Source organism: Acomys minous (genome assembly GCF_964271855.1).
Source record: "Acomys minous genome assembly, chromosome: 6".
NCBI classification, from domain to species: Eukaryota; Metazoa; Chordata; class Mammalia; order Rodentia; family Muridae; genus Acomys; species Acomys minous.
Window position 1 is genome coordinate 125,566,026 of NC_140487.1, and position 11,734 is coordinate 125,577,759.

Consider the following 11,734-nt stretch of genomic DNA (forward strand, 5'->3'; position numbering starts at 1 on the left):
GCGGGGGTGTGGCGCGCGGGGCGCGCGGCATTGTGGGAGTCGTAGTCCCCAGCGCGGCGCCGCGGCGTCTAAAGGCGGTCTCAGAACTCCAACTCCCAGAAGGATCTGCGGCAGCGGACGGCCACGGAGGCGGTGCTGACAGGACTTCGGGCTCCTCCGAGCGGGGGAGGTGCGGGGGCTCGCACCGCCCGGCCGGTGGGGGAGGGGCGGCGGCCCGCGGGCTACGCGGGGCGGGGTCGAGCGGCGGCCTGGGTCTCGGAGGGCGGTGGCCGGGACTCCGCTTTCTCCCGTGGGGCCTCTGCTTCGGCTGTGGTGGGGCGGGGGTGTCCCGGCGGCCTGGGCAGGATGGGGGCGGGACGCTGACGTCCGCGAGGGCGGAGCGCACTTGTTTTCGCGGCCTGGGGCGTTTAGGCGAAGGTTCCCGGCGACCGGGGCGTTAGGCCCGGCGGGGTCACTTGTGGGCGCCCGGTGCGTTCGGCGGAAGATGGAGCCGACCTCCGGGCGAGCGCAGCGCCGGGCCAAGTCCGCTTTTTGTTTTCCTCCTTGGTGTCCTCCCGCGTCAGGCTCTTCCTGGGATGTGTGAGGCGGCGGCGGCGGAGCGCCTGAGGTGCGTGGTGCCCACGGGGACTCCTCCGAGGGCTGTGGATGGTTGAGTGGGCAGTGCTCGGAGAGCCAGAGCAGGATCCCCCGTGGGTGTGGAAGATCGGTCCGGGACTTGGTGCATGGAGTACCGTAAAGACTGCTGCTGTTATGTTAACGCTAGTAGTGGTTTAGGAGGAAACGTATACATAACCCAAAATACACATTTAGCAGTACGTTTGGTGGCTTTAGAAACTGTCAAAAGAGTGACGAGATTTTATACTCGAATGAAAACAACACGGTCTGACACAGGAGCAAGGCGAGATGGTTTGAAAGCCTGTGAATAGCTCATAGTCAGTGATTATTGCTGTTTCCGAGGTCCAGATAATTTTTATGTAAACAGTGATTAAGAGACTAGAAGTTGTGACCCACACCTGTACACCCAGCAGGCAGGAGCCATCGTGGTTTACACTGTGTGTTCTTGGCCAGTCAGGACTTTGTGAATTGAAAGGGGGGGAGGAAGGAGGAAGAAAGAACAAAAACTGGTTTGATCTCAGAAAAACTACCGGTTCCCTAAACCATAAATGTTTCTACCACAATGACTCAATAAAGGTAGTTTACTGTTGTTTTGTTGTTGTTATTTCTGCAGTCGTGACACCCTGTTGAGGGCTGAGGTGACACATTGAAAAAATGCACAGATGAAATGCAAGTAGTTGCAGAATTAGGGTATTCCCTGGTTTCTGCGGTCAGAGCAAAGTCTGGATGGAGATTGACTAGTTTTCCTCATGGTCAGAGTCCCCAGAAGTGACTTGGGTTTTCCTATATAAAAAAGGACTTCAAAGCCAGGTGTGGTGCCTGTAAACCCAGCGCTCAGAGGCTGAGGCAGGATTGCTGAAAGGTAAAAACCCCCTCCTGGGTTACAGAGACTCTAAGGTTGACATGAACAATTTAGGGAAACCCCATCTCAAAAAGGCTGGGAGCCTCCGGGTGCCCAGGTTCGTAGCTAAAGTCACTGCCCTTGCCTCACGGTGTGCATGGCTCTAGGTCAGGATATAGTATCTGTGTAGTTCAGGGGTACCAACAAGCAGTTAAGAGCGCTTCTTGCAGAAGACCTGCATTCAGTGGCAACACTCATGAGTTCCTAGGAACTTAACACCCTCGAAGTGCACACAGTGCACAGACAGACATGCTAGCAAAACACACACATCTAGAAAAGCGCAACGCCACAACTAGCATGGTAATGCATCTGAAAACACAGAGTCTGGGAGAAAAGAGGAAAAAGAGCTAGGCCTACAACAAGGCCAACATTGTTTACACAATAAGTTTAAGACCAGCCTGAGTGGCCCAAGACCCTATCTCAAGTCACAAATGCAACCCAAAAAAATAAGCCACCACACCTGATCTTTATTCCTTCTGGTAAAAACTTCACAGGAAGCATCAAATCATTCTCACATCAGGAAACTGGCCGAGCGCTCGCTTCAGCAGCACGTACACCAAAATTGGAAGGATACAAAGAAGGTTAGCGTGGCCCCTGCACAAGGAGGGCAGGCAAATTCCTGAAGTGATACATGTTTTTAATCTGTTCTGAAATATTTTCAATAAACCTGAAAACAAAAAGGCTGGGCACAGTGCTGTACTCAGGAGGCAGTGAGTTCCAGGCCAGCCTGGTCTACAAAGCAAGTCTAGGACAGCCAAGGCTACACAGAGAAACTCAAAAAACAAAAAAAAGAAAGGAGGCTGGAGAGATGGCCCAGGTTAAGAGCACTGGCTGCTCTTCCATAGGTCCTGAGTTCAATTCCCAGCAGCCACACAGTGTCTCAGCATCCGTCTAGAATGAGCTCTGGTGCCCTCTTGTGGTGTGCAAGTGTACATGTAGGCAGAACACTGTATACAGAAATCTTTTTTAAAAAAGAAACTGTCTGAAGGGCTACAGAGATGGCCCAGTGGTTAAGAGGAAACACCGTTCTTTCGGAGGACTTGAGCTAGTTTCCCAGCACCCACCTTGAGTGTAACTCCAGCTTTAGGGGACTTGATGCGTCTACAGCAGTGCATTCAGTGTGCTACAAACCCACACCCAGAAACACACAGACACACCTTTTTTTTTTTTTTTTAAGGTTTTCCCAGACGGTTTTCTGTGTAGTCCTGGCTGTCCTGGACTTGCTCTGAAGACCAGGCTGGCCTTGAACTCCAAGATCCACCTGCTTCTGCCTCCTGAGTGTTGGGATTAAAAGTGTGCACCTCCACACCTGACTTCACACATATGCACGTATTTTATTTTATTTTATTTACATTTATTTATTTATTTATTTATTTATTTATTTATTTATTTATTTATTTCCGAGACAGGGTTTCTCTGTGTAGCCATGGCTGTCCTGGACTCACTTTGTAGACCAGACTGGCCTCGAACTCACAGCGATCCACCTGCCTCTGCCTCCCAGAATGCTGGGATACACACGTATTTTAAAGTAGAAATAAGTAGAGGGTGTAACCGGAGTTTCTCTGAGCCAGACAGCAGATGGAATAATGACATGGAGACCTTTAATGTTTATTACAGATACGATTTTTTATAACAATAAACTTTAGGCAATATAGCTGGGAGGATTCTCAGTTCTTCTAGCCCAACAATCCTGGCCTTGCTTACCTCCTACCACGTGTGTGTCCCTTTATCTGTCCTCCTTAGTCTTGGCCTGTCACCTGTTTGTTCAGCCTGGTCTGATGACTACTCCCATCTCTCTGGTCCTCACGTGATACCCTCTGTCTGGGCTCAGAAGTCCCGCCTTCCTCTCCTGCACGGCTATTGGCTGGCCAGCTCTTTATTTAACCAATCAGAAGGTGATAGAGAACAGTGTTTAGAAATGCTGGGGCAAGAGATGCTTAACAAGACCGAGGTCAGGTCTGTATTCTGCTTTCTGCTGGTCAGAAAGCAGCGCGTGAATAACACAGAGACAATTTACACAGCATACAGAAACATCACTCCAACAGCGGGGTTTAGTGTTGCATTTAATCCCAGCAGCTGGGAGGCAGAGGCAGGCACTGTCTGGAAAAATAAAAAACAATAAAGTAAAAATAAATGGCAAACACCTCTAATCCCAGCTCTCATTACACAGAGGCAGGTTGCTCTCTGTAGTGTGAGCTACATTGTAAAAATGTGTCTAATAATAATAAAATAGAAACCAGGAGCCGGAGAGGTGGCGCGGTGGTTAAGACCACTTGTCGCTTTTACAGAGAACTGGGTTCGATTCTTGGCACCCACATGGTGCCTTCAGTCTCGTTAGTTCCTGTGTGCTTTTTCGACCCCCGTGGACACCAGGCATGAACACAAGCAAAGTACTCATACACATAATAACCCTAACAGTTAACAAAAAAGTTAGCCAGGCATGGTGGCGCACGCCTTTAATCCCAGCACAGGCGAATCACTGTGAGTTCGAGACAGCCAGGGCTACACAGAGAAACCGTGTCTCGGAAAACAAAAACAAAAAAGTTGAGGCCAGGAATGGTTGCTTCTGGCGATAATCCCAGCATCATTAGACAAACTGTGTCTGGGCTGTGGACAGAGTTCCGAGACAGCTTGGACGACATACATAATAAGGCTGTCTCAGGCCCCTCCAGAGGAAGAATAAACAGTCATCATCTATTCTGTGGCAGTGTAGCATGCAGAAAGCCCTTTATTTATCCCCAGCACTGCTCAAACATAAATAAAAAACTGGGCGGTGGTGGTGCATGCCTTTAATCCCAGCATTCAGGAGGCAGAGGTAGGCAGATCTCTTGAGTTTGAGACCAGCCAGATCTATAGAGAGAGTACCAAGACAGCCAGGATTATATAGAGAAACTCTGTCTCGAAAAAACAAACAAGGGCTGGAGAGATGGCTCAGTGGTTAAGAGCACCGTCTGCTCTTCCAAAGGACCCGGGGCCAATCCCCAGCACCCACATGGCAGCTCACAACTGTCTGTAACTCCAGTTCCAAGGCAACTGACACATACCCATGCACATAAAATAAAACTAAAAATTGTAAAAAAAAAAAAAAAGAAAGAAAGAAAGAAAGAAAGAAAGAAAAAACAACAACAACAGACTGGGTATAGTGACACACCCAGAACTCAGGAAGACCAAGGCAGGCAGATCTCTGTGAGTTCGAAGCCAGCCTGGTCTATAAAGCAAGCCCAGAGGGGCTGGAGAGATGGCTCAGAGGTTAAGAGCACTGGCTGCTCTTCTAGAGGTCCTGAGTTCAATTCCCAGCAACCACAGGATGGCTCACAACCATCTAAAATGAGATCTGGTGCCCTCTTCTGGTCTGTGGGTATATAATATATAAATATATCTTTAAAAAAAATAAAAGTAAGTTCAGGACAGCCAAGGCTACACATGTTTCTGTGAAACCTGTTTCAAAGAAAAAAGTAGATTAAACAATGATTCTCAGCTAGTCATGGTGGCTCACCCAAGTACTAGCACTCAGAAGGCCAATGCAGGAGAATGTCCATGGTTCCAAGGCAACCTAAAGGACAAAGCAAAATCCTGTCTCAAAACACTGGTCTCAGCCAGGCGGTGGTAGTGCACGCCTTTACTCCTAGCACTTGGGAGGCAGAGGCAGGCAGATTACTGTGAGTTTGAGGCCAGCCTGATCTACAAAGCAAGTCCAGAATAGTCAAGGCTACACAGAGAAACCCTGTCTCAAAAAAAAAAAAACAAAAAAACAAAAAACAAAAAAAGAAAGAAAAAAAATCTACTGGTCTCTCTAGTTGGGATATAGGTCCCTGGTAGGGTACTTTCCTAGTATGTGTGAAAGGAGGTCCAATGTTCATACCAAAAAGCTACTTGAATTTTTCTTTTCTTTTTTTATTTTAATTTATGTGCATTGGTGTGGGGGTGTCAGATCTTGGAGTTACAGACAGTTGTGAGCCACCATGTGGGTGCTGGGAATTGAACCCGAGTCCTTTGGAAGAGCAGGCAGTGCTCTTAACCACTGAGCTGCTTGAATTTTTCAAGGCCACAGATCTAGAAGCTGGAAAGAAAGATGGCTCAGTGGTCAAGAGTAAGGATACACACACACACACACACACACACACACACACACACACACACGACAATAAGTTTGTTTATTTATTTACTTATTTATTTTGGGTTTTCGAGACAGAGTTTCTCTGTGTAACAGCTCTGGTTCTGGCTGTCCTGGAACTCGCTCTGTAGTCCAGGCTGGCCTTGAACGGAGATCCGCCTATCTCTGCCTCCCAACTGCTGGAACTAAAGGCCTGTGCCACCGTGCAGACGGGCTGAAATTTATTTGTATAGGTTTTTTTCCTTGTTTGTTTGTTTGTTTTGTTGCCCTCCTGGACATCTATGCCGTATGTGTGCAATGCCCTTGGAGGTCGGGAGGGGGTGCAGGTCACATGGTGGCTGGGAACCTAACCTGGAACCTACTTCCAAGCACAAGAAGAGCTCTCGACTGCTCCCTAAATTTACTTGAAGTGTTTTAACCCAAACTGCCTCATTGTGTGCAGTAAAGGCTCACTGTAGGAAGCAGTCTCCTGCTTTCCATGCCTGTTTTTCGGATGTACTGTAGTACTCCTTGCTCTCCGGGGGATTGTCCTAGAACTCCCTGAGTAACAGTGCTAGTCACCGCCCAGGTCCTGGGAGTCACCAGTTTTTTGCTTCTCCTGGGCGGGGAAACCACGCATACGAGTACGTGTACGCGCTGGATGCTGACTCTCAGACAGTTGTGATTGCTGGGGAAGGAGGAGGGAAGAAACCCAACATTAGCCCAGGTTGTGACAAGTTAAAAATACTAAGAATACCATGGTTTCCGAGTACGTAATATGAGAATGTGGTTATTTTAGTTGAGTTGCCAAATATAGCCTCACCTACCTACGTCTCACTCACTCTGCTCCCTTCACTCGGGGGACGTTTGAGGAACTCTCTCTGCCTCCTGTTTTCACTGTGCGACTGGAGTGTGGGGGCGAACAAGCATCTGCCCAGCGTGGCTATCTGACGCCACCTCACAGGGTCCAGCTAAAGGCTGTTCTTAGGAGTCCTCCTGCCCTGCTTGTTCAGGAGACTGTGTGCACACGTGTGTGTGCATGTATGTATGTCTGTGTGCTTCTGTTCACATCTCTATGTGTGCGTGCGTGCCTGTGTGTGTCCTGTGAGTGTGTGTGTGTATGCTTGTGTTCATGTGTCTTCGAGCGTGGGTACATGCGTGTTTGTGTGTGTGTGTGTGTGTCTGTGTGCTTGTGTTCATGTCTCTGTACGTGCATGCGTACATGCATGCGTGAGTGCGTGTGTAGATTCCTCAGAATCAGTGTGTGGTACCTGTATACAGCATGAACACACGTGTGAATGTATAATTTATCAGGGCTTTGCAGATTGTTCCATCAGCGGGTTCAAGTCAGCCTCTTATGATAGGTTCATGCTGCTAGGTCACAAAGCTATAGCAAAGCCGGACAGGCGACTCGGCAGTGGCTGCACTTGCAGTTGGCTGGAGTTCAGTTCCCACGACCCACGTCAGACAGCTCACGGTACCTGTAACTCCAGCTCCAGGGACTCGGCTGTTCTCTTCTGGCCCGGAACCCACACCAGTGTGCGCACACAAAGGCATAAAACTTTTTTTTTTGTATGTGTATTTACAAATGTCCTGTCTGTGGGGCCTGGAAAGATTGCTCAGAGGTTAAGAGCACTGACTGCTCCTCCAGTGGTCCTGAGTTCAATTCCCAGCAACCACATGGTGGCTCACAACCATCTATAATGTGATCTGATGCCTTCTTCTGGACTTCAGGTGTAAATGCAGGCCGAGTGCTGTATACATAATAATAAATAAATCTAAACAAACAAACAAACAAAGCTGGGCGGTGGTGGCACACACCTTTAATCCCAGCACTTGGGAGGCAGAGGCAGGCAGATCTCTGTGAGTTCGAGGCCAGCCTGGTCTACAGAGCCTGTTCCAGGACAGCCAGGCCTACACAAAGAAACCCTGTCTCGAAAAACCAAAAAAAAATTAAATAATAAAACAAAAGACAAGTGTTGTGTCTGTGTAGGTCTGTGCACCACATGTGAGGTGTGGCACCTAGAGGCCAGAAAAGGGCATCAGATCACCGGAAACTGGAGTAACTGCCCTGTGTGTGCTGGCTATCAAGCCTGGGTTCTCAAAGGGCAGCCAGTGCTCTAACCACTGAGCAATCTCTCTAGCCATTTAAAAAAACAAAAGAGCTGATAACAGCTATCACAATGATCCAGGTTACATCTTTCCTGTTTAAAATTAGAATTTGGGGCCGAGTGTGGTGGCACATGCCTTTAATCCCAGCAGTCGGGAGGCAGACCAGGCTGGTCTCCAAAGTGAGTCCAGGACAGCCAAGGCTAACACAGAGAGACCCTGTTTCGAAAAACCAAAAATAAATAAATTAATTAATTAATTAAATTTAATTTAATTAGAATTTGAACACGGAAATGGAGTAGTTTATTTTTCTTTCTTTCTTTAGTTTTTCTAGACAAGGTTTCTCTGTGTAGCCTTGTCTGTCCTAGACTCGCTTTGTAGACCAGGCTGGCCTGGGAGTCACAGTGATCCACCTGCCTCTGTCTCCCGCGTGCTGGGATTAAAGGCGTGTGCCACCACGCCCAGCTCCTTTATTTTTCTTTCAGTAGGGATTGCCAGGCAAGCCAGTTGCCCTGAGTTTGGAGTATGAACGGATGTGTGTTTGGGACGGTTTCGCTGTGGAGCGCCACCTGGCCCCCGGTCTTGTTGATTTAGACTCCTGAATGCTGTCATTGTCAGCCTGTACCACACACCCCGTGCAAGTTGTTTCTTAGTTTAGTTTTTTTTTTTTTTTGACTTATTTAGTGTGGGTGGGCTTGAGTGTCATGGCCACGGTGGGGTGCAGAGGACTTGTGTGAGATGGTTTTCTTCTTCCACAGTGTGTTCGGAGGACTAAACCTCCAGGTCATTAGGCTTGGCAGCATCTTACACTGGGCCCCCACCTCACAGGTCCAGTTTTTTGTTTTTGTTGCTCGGTTTGGGTTTTTGTTTTGTTTTGTTTTTGTTTTTGTTTTCTTTTTGGTTTTCCAAGACAGGGTCTCTCTGTGTAGCCTTGGCTGTCCTGGAGTCACTTTGTAGACCAGGCTGTCCTCGAACTCACAGCGATCCTCCTACCTCTGCCTCCCGAGTGCTGGGATTAAAGGCATGCGCCACCACACCCGGCTTGTTTGGTTTTTTTTTTAATATTTTATTTAATTTTAATTTATGTGCATTGGTGTGAGGGTATCAGATCTTGGAGTTACAGACAGTTGACTGCCATGTAGGTGCTGGGAATTGAACCCTGGTCCTTTGGAAGAGCAGGCAGTGCTCTTAACCACTGAGCCATCTCTCCAGCCCTTTGTTTTGTTTTTATTTAAATAATATCACTGGTTATTAAGTTCACACTATCACAATCGAGTTCCTTGGACTAGATGTAGTGACACATGCCTACAATCTTAGCATTTCAGAGGCAGAGGCAGACAGATCTCTGTGAGTTCGAAGCTAGCCTGGTCTACAATAGCAAGTTTCCGGCCAGCCAGGGCTACGCAGTGGAACCCTGTCTCCAAAAAGAAAAAAGAAGCAGCTTAGGCAGACAGAACTGGGAGCTGAACTCAGGGCCTGAGCATGCTAAGTAACTGTTCTACCCACTGGGCTACACAACCCCAGCCCCCACCCCCTTTTTAGATAGGTCTCTCTGTGTTAGCTTTGGCTGTCCTGGACTCACTTTGTAGATCGGGCTGGCCTTGAACTCACAGCGATCCACCTGCCTCTGCCTCCCGAGTGCTGGGATTTAAGTCACGCACTACTATGCGTGCCAGCCCCATTTTTTTTTTTAATTTTAGAGGAGATGAACTAGAATTTTCCTGAAATATAAAATGTATAAACTCCTGCTTACCTGACAGTTTAACATCTCCCTCTCCAAAGAGAAGCCTGTGCCACACCAGGGTGTAGGCTAACCCAAGGGGTTACCTAGGGAAGCCCAAAATTTCCTCAAAGTCACTCCCATTGAGTAGGTGGCTCTGTCACCTCACATCTCACACCCCCGTTTTGAGCCCTTGAGACTCCCGAGTAGGAGGAGGAACCAGCTAGCATGCCTGGGTAGGTCAGCGGTTCAAAATTCCACACACAGCTGATAGGTCTAAATCCGGGCTTTTCCATTCTCACCACATTCCTACTGACTGCTGGATGGTCTCAAACGCCTGCCTGGTAGGTTGATAGTGTCATGATGAGTTTAATTGTTTTTTTTTTTAATTAAAAAGACAGATTTATTATTTTATTTGTATGAATGTTTGCCTGCATTCATGTGTGTGTGTGTGTGTGTGTGTGTGTGTGTGTGTGTGTGTGTGTGTGTGCATGTGCCTCACTGTGTGTTTGCCTGGCACCCTCGGAGGGCAGAAGAGGCCATAAGCTCCTCTGGGGTTGGAGTGAGAGACAGTTGGGAACCGTCAGGTGGGCCCCCTGCAAGAACAGTGGTCTTACCTTCCGAGCCATCTCTCCAGCCCCTGACATGTTAACAATTGAAAAAACAGACCTAAATACATTGAGAAAAATGTTAACTCCGGTCAACACAATGGCCGATGCCTAGAACCCTACCTACCTGATAGTCAGAGGCAGGAAACATACAAATTCTAGGCTAGCCTGAGCAACTCTGTGACTGCCTGCCGGAAAAAGTAACGGGGCTGTGGGGGAGCTCAATGGTTGGGTGAGTAGTGAAAGGTAAGGCTTAGAGACCAACTACTAGCATTGCACATCAAAAAAGAAAACCTAAGCCGGGTATGGTGGTGCACACCTTTAATCCCAGCACTTGGGAGGCAGAGGCAGGCAGATCGCTGTGAGTTCAAGGCTAGCCTGGTCTACAAAGTGAGTCCAGGACAGCTAAGGCTACACAGAGAAACCCTGTCTTGAAAAACAAAAACAAACAAACAAACAAAATCCAATATAATTTACGTAATTGTGCATATTTAGTAAAAAAAAAATTAAAGAAATTACTATTTTAATTTTATACATTGTTTTGTTTTTTGGTTTTTTTTTTCGAGACAAGGTTTCTCTGTGTAGCCTTGGCTGTCCTAGATTCCTTTTGTAGAACAGGCTGGACTCAAAACTCACAGCAATCCGCCTGCCTCTGCCTCTGGAGTTCTGGGATTAAAAGCATGCGCCACCACTGCCTGGCAACTTTATACATTGTTAATGAAAGTATAATTACATCACTTTCCCTTTCCTCCCCCACCCTCCCCTATGTCCCCTCCCTCCAACTCCCCCGAGGACCTCATCTTTTTTTTTTTTCCTTTTCAAAACAGGGTTTCTCTGTGTAGCTCTGGCTATCTTGAAACTAGCTCTGTAAACCAGGCTGGCGTCAAACTCACTGACATCTGCCTTTCTCTGCCTCTGAGAGCTGGGATTAAAGGCTTGTGCCAAGACTTCTAGCCTTGCCTAACAATCACCTTTAACACCTCCCCAGCTCTGGTTGTTTGTTTGTTTTTTGGTTTTGTTTTTTTGGGGGGGGGCTTTCCCTCCTTTTTTTTTTTTTTTTTTTTTTTTTTAAAGACAGAGTTTCTCTGTGTAGCACTGTCTTGAAAAACCAAAACCAGAACCTAAAATCTGGGGCTGCTGATATAGCTTTCTAATAAGTGAAGCACAAGCCAGGCCCTGGGTTCAAGCCTGAAAAACTTCTGAGAAAGAGAAGAGAGAAGGCCCGCTCTCCTCTTAGGTGATTTGTACAGTTGGGTCCTCTACGTGCAGCCTGACTTGACAGGGAATGCACGCGCATCCCACCTGGGTAACTACACCATCGTCCTTCAAGAGTGCGTTATGGGGCTGACACCATGTGCAAGTAACCCTGTGATGTTGGGAGCGCGGGGAGCTGAGGGCGGAGAACAGAACTCAATCGGTAAAGCTCTTGCCTTGTGTGCCTGAGGCCCTGAATGAATTCCAGCTCCAGCAGAAACCAACAAAATACACCCTCAGTTCTCAGCTGTGGCGTTTAATCCCTAGGCTTCTTGCTGAGGGGAACCGGCTCCGCGACGCTGTAGTGCTTTCCTCTGTAGGCACCCACCTCCTGGCTGCTCAGATTGTCAGAAGGGCTGTGTGGAAGCTATTGGCCAGGCTGCTGGGCCCAGGAATGCTGCCCTGCCTTTAATAGCTGTGTGAACAGTCCTTCT